This window comes from Dermacentor andersoni, chromosome 1 (assembly GCF_023375885.2).
Source record: "Dermacentor andersoni chromosome 1, qqDerAnde1_hic_scaffold, whole genome shotgun sequence".
Taxonomy (NCBI): domain Eukaryota; kingdom Metazoa; phylum Arthropoda; class Arachnida; order Ixodida; family Ixodidae; genus Dermacentor; species Dermacentor andersoni.
The window spans coordinates 169574432-169580061 of NC_092814.1; positions in this window are offsets into that span (position 1 = coordinate 169574432).

The window sequence follows — 5630 nt, forward strand, 5'->3', positions numbered from 1 at the left end:
AGGGCTATTCTTGAGTTAGAAGCTGAGGATGACGAGCTGTCGGAATGCCTTGAGACCATTGAGGAGAGGGAGCGTGAACTTAAAGAACAGAAAGAGAAAGATGAGCGTGAACGAAAAGAACAGAAAGAAAAAGAAGAGCGCGAACACGCTTTGGCAATGAAGCGTCTCGAGGTAGAGATGGAACGCGCTCGTAATGGAAGTCAGGCACACGGTGCAGGAGAACGAGTATTGTTCAAAATGACTGACCTGATGCGGCCGTTTAAGCTTGGAGAGGACATTGGTTTGTTCCTGGTTAACTTTGAGCGAACGTGCGAGAAGCAGGGGTTCTCTCGGGAAACGTGGCCACAGCGCTTGCTCACTTTGCTACCCGGCGAGGCGGCCGACGTAGTCGCTCGCTTGGAGAGAGAGGAGGCAGAGGATTTCGACAAAGTGAAATCGAGTCTGCTAAAAAAGTACCGGCTGTCAGCGGAGGCGTTCCGTCGGAAGTTTCGGGAAAAGGAGAAAGGCAAAAGTGAGTCATATACAGAGTTTGCGTACAGGCTTATGTCAAACATGCAGGAGTGGCTCAAAGAAGAGAAAGCGTTTGGTGACCACGAGAAAGTTCTGCAGTGTTTCGGGCTAGAACAGTTTTATAGTCGGTTACCTGAGAACGTGCGGTACTGGGTCTTGGATAGGCCAGACGTTAGTACGGTGGCTCGAGCCGCTGAGCTAGCCGAGGAGTTTGTGACGCGTCGGGCTCGTGGAGCTAAGGACGGTCAAAAGGGTGAATTTGGCTCCAAGTTTGAGAGGCCAAAGTTCACGCCCATGAGAGCAAAGGGGGACACACGTAGTTCGGATGCGAGTGAAAGCAGTCCGACCGAACGTACGGAGACGGCGGCAACCGAAGCCGAACGCAGAAAGCGGTTCGAGACGAGGCAAGCGCGCGTTTGTTATACGTGCCAGAAGCCGGGTCACTTTTCGGCGCAGTGTCCAGAAACAAAAACAAAAGTCGTGTTTTTGTCTTTATGCAGCACTGACGAGAACATGAAGCTTCTCGAGCCTTACATGCGAGACCTCCTCGTGAACGGGAAAGAGTGCCGAGTGCTTCGCGATTCCGCAGCTACAATGGATGTAGTTCACCCCTCTTACGTAGAACCCGATATGTTCACGGGCGAGTGCGCATGGATCAAGCAAGCAGTGGAAGCTCATAGCGTGTGTCTGCCGGTAGCAAAAGTGCTTATTGAAGGACCTTTCGGAGCACTTGAGACGGAGGCCGCAGTGTCATCTATGCTGCCCCCCCAGTACCCGTACCTATTTTCGAACAGGTCCGATCACCTCCTGCGCGAGAAGGGGCTTTTGTTTGGTGAGGCTAGCGTTCAGGCCTTAACCAGATCGAAGGTTCGGGAGCTCGCTGCAAAGGCGGTAGTTGCGGGGCCGACGTTGTTGAACGATGAGAAAGGGTCAGAGGCGCAGCAAGCTGGTATTCAGAGCACGCCCGAACTGAATAAAATTGAGCCTGTAGCGTTAAAGGCACCAGATACTGGAGAGGAAATTCCCGACACGGGAAAGTTAGAAGAGCTATCTACAGATTTGCTCATCGCGCCTACGTCAGACGGACTTAACAGGTTGCTAAAAGTCAGCCGGTCGGCTTTGATAGCCGAGCAAAAGAAGGATGGCAGCCTAGAAAACATACGCTGCATTATCAAGGAAGGTATCGCCAAGAAAAATGCTCGCTTTGTGGAAAGAGGTGGGGTCCTGTACCGGAAGTATCTAGACCGCAGGGGAGTGGAGTTCGATCAGCTGATCGTGCCTCAATGCTATCGTCAGGATCTGTTGCGCTTGTCGCATGGGGGTTCGTGGTCCGGACACCTAGGAGTTAAGAAAACTAAGGACCGTCTCTTGCAAGAGTACTATTGGCCAGGGTGTTTTCGGGACGCAGACCACTTTGTGAAGACATGCGACACCTGTCAGCGGGTGGGCAAGCCAGGGGACAAATCGAGGGCGCCGTTGAAGTTGGTGCCTATCATTACGGAGCCTCTTAGACGGCTCGTTATTGATACAGTGGGACCTCTGCCGGTAACAGCCACAGGGTACCGACACATTTTGACTGTGATCTGCCCAGCGACAAAGTTCCCTGAAGCAGTGCCGCTTAAAGAACTCAGCTCAGTTGAGATAGTCAATGCACTACTGTCCATATTTGCGCGAGTTGGTTTTCCTGCAGAAATCCAGTCAGATCAGGGTACAGTGTTTACTAGCGCTTTGACGACAGCCTTTCTCGAAAGGTGCGGGGTAAGGCTGTTACACAGCTCAGTGCACCACCCCCAGTCGAATTCCGTTGAGAAGCTCCACTCCGTCATGAAGCGCGTGTTGAGAGCATTGTGTTTTGAACATCAAACTGACTGGGAGCTGTGTCTGCCTGGAGTGATGTTTGCATTAAGGACCGCGCCGCATGCGGCTACGGGGTTTTCGCCAGCTGAGCTGGTGTACGGTCGCTCGCTGCGATCTCCGCTTCGCATGCTTCGAGAATCATGGGAAGGCAGGGGCGACGACCCAGTCGTGGTAGAGTACGTGCTTAAGCTCCTCGAACGCTTAAGAAGGGCACAGGAGTTGTCAGGTGAAGCAATGGCAAAGGCCCAGCAGAGGGCCAAGGTTTATTATGATCGGACAGCCAGGGCCCGTCGTTTTGAGGTGGGCGATGAGGTCATGATATTGCGCACATCGCTAAAGAACAAACTCGACGTGCAGTGGGAGGGCCCAGCACGGATTGTTCAAAAACTGTCGGACGTTAACTACGTGGTGAGTCTGCCAGGAAAGCGGAAAGCACAGCAAGTTTACCACTGTAATCTGCTCAAACCCTATAAGCAACGGGAAGCAGTGGTGTGCATGATGGTAAACGTTCCCGAAGAGCTTCCGGTCGAGCTTCCGGGACTAGGCTCAGTGACGAACAGGAAAGACACCGATCAAGTCATTAGTGACTTAATAAGTAAAGCATCGCTGTCGCCTGAGCAGAAAACCGAACTACACCAGCTCTTACAAGAGTTTCAAGGTCTGTTCTCTGAGAGGCCTGGTAGGACTTCTGTCCTTACTCATGACATAGAACTTACCTCCCCAGAGCCAGTACGATCCAAGGCGTACCGGGTGTCACCCCGCCAGAGCGATATTATGGAGGCTGAGGTAAAGAAAATGCTACAGCTCGGTGTTATTGAAGCGGGTGAGAGTGATTATACCTCCCCTTTGATTTTAGTTGAGGTACCGGGCAAGGAACCTCGTCCTTGCGTCGACTACCGCAGGCTTAATTCCATCACTAAGGATCAAATTTATCCGATCCCTAACATCGAGGAGCGCCTTGAGAGAGTGAGTAGCGCTCAGTTTATTTCCACCCTAGATCTTGTCAGGGGTTATTGGCAGGTTCCACTTACAGAAGAGGCTAGTAGGTATGCGGCGTTCATTTCACCAATGGGGACATTCCGTCCTAAAGTTTTGAGTTTTGGTTTGAAGAACGCGCCATACTGCTTTTCAAGCCTCATGGATAAAGTGTTGCGGGGACAGCAAGAATTCGCTTTACCGTATCTAGACGACGTAGCGATATTCTCCGCATCCTGGCCTGAGCATGTGGCGCACTTGCGGGCAGTGCTAACCCGCCTGCGCGATGCGGGCTTGACAGTCAAGGCTCCCAAGTGCCAGTTAGCACAGGCCGAGGTTGTCTACCTCGGACACGTGATTGGTCGGGGTCGTCGCCGCCCCTCTGAAATAAAGGTGGCCGCTGTGCGAGACTTCCCGCAACCGCGCACGAAGACCGATATTCGGTCATTCTTAGGTGTCGCCGGCTACTATCAGAGGTACATCCCCAGGTACTCTGATATCGCGGCTCCCCTAACGGATGCTCTAAGAAAGACAGAGCCGCAAACAGTCGTCTGGGATGAGACAAAGGAAAGAGCTTTTAGCGCCCTAAAGAGCGCCCTAACAAGCCAGCCTGTGCTACGATCGCCCGACTACACAAAAGGGTTCGTTGTTCAGTGTGATGCTAGTGAGCGAGGCATGGGCGTTGTACTGTGCCAACGGGAAAATGGAGAAGTAGAACACCCCGTCCTGTATGCTAGTCGTAAGCTGACGAGTCGTGAGCAGACGTATAGCGCCACCGAGAAAGAGTGTGCGTGTATCGTGTGGGCCGTTCAGAAATTGTCATGTTACCTAGCTGGCTCGAGGTTTATCATTGAGACGGATCACTGCCCTCTCCAATGGCTGCAGACCATCTCTCCCAAAAATGGCCGCCTCCTGCGCTGGAGCCTCGCTTTGCAACAATATTCCTTTGAGGTGCGTTACAAAAAGGGGAGTCTCAACGGTAACGCCGATGGCTTAAGTCGAAGCCCCTAACGTGGGAATCAGCCTCAAAATTGCTTGTTACTGATGTTTTTCTTCCTGAGGCAGGATTTTTAACCTATTGCTTTCGTGTAGTGTTTCAAAGTGATGATGTGCTTTCTAGTGCAATTTTCCGATTTGTGGACGCGTTCTGAGTGCTGCTAAACTACTGTAAGGAACTAGGCAGCAGTATAAAAGGGGAAAGAGCCTGGCAGGGCTTAGTGAGGGTTGTGCCGTGCTTGCTGACTGAGCGGTTGACTTTCGGCGTAGTTCTAACGCTTGCCGGAAACGAGAACAAAAATGTCAACTCTCCCGAAGTCACTTTGCAGTGTCCGGTGTGAACCTGAACGTGAGAACGAGGCCTTCTCTGTGCGCTGCGCTCAAGAAACGCCAAAGGACGCCCGACTTCGGTTATGAGCATCATCGAGCGACATCCCTCCGGACAGCGGATGCAGTCCCCTGACCATCGGGATCTCCTTCCCCCGGCGGGGCGGTCTGTTACGTTTCGCCTACAACCCGCGGTAATGCCGGCGCGGATGCAACGGACGCCGGGGCTTCGTTCAAAGCGGCGGACATTTTGGGCCGTTCGACGCCGCCGCAACGCCTCCCCGCCAAGCGTGTCCAGGCGTGTTTCAGTGCCACGTGTCTTCGTGCGTGCGTGTGTGTGTGTGTGCCCACGCTTGTCAAAGCGCGGCAGCCGGGGGAGCGGAGCTCCCCAAGTGAGGTGCCAGGAGGTCTGTCCGTCGGCGGGTTGGCGATGCGTCACTACACTCGGCTCACCATGTCTCTCGGCTCGACCGTGCGCGCCGTCGCGTGGGCTCATGCTCCGCCGTCGCGTGGGCTCATCCCGTGACCTTCCTTCTGGCCCGCGACGCCGAGAGTATAAGAGCAGCTGCCCCCGGACGCCAGGAGAGAGGCTCCGATTTGTACTGTTGAGTTACGTGCTCTCCCGTCTCTCCACTTCGGTCGACCTGACCGGCCGCTCTTTTGCTATGTTAGAATAAACAAGTTGTTCTGTTACCAGTCTTCTCATGCTTTGCCGGGACCTTCGGATGCTTCCAGTGCCCCAGGCCGCCAGGCCAACGCTACCCTTGGGGCTTGCGACCCATTCGCAATAACGGGCGCCAGCACCGAGACCCCAACACTCCCTATGGCGCGGTCGCGCGGGCTATATCTTGAAAGCGGTCTGCGATGGGGCAGTGTGCGCCAACGGATGATAGCTTTGTGTGCGCTGTTTTCTCGCCACTTAGTTCGCGTTGAAGCGAGAGAAAGTACGACGGTGTAGTCACTCG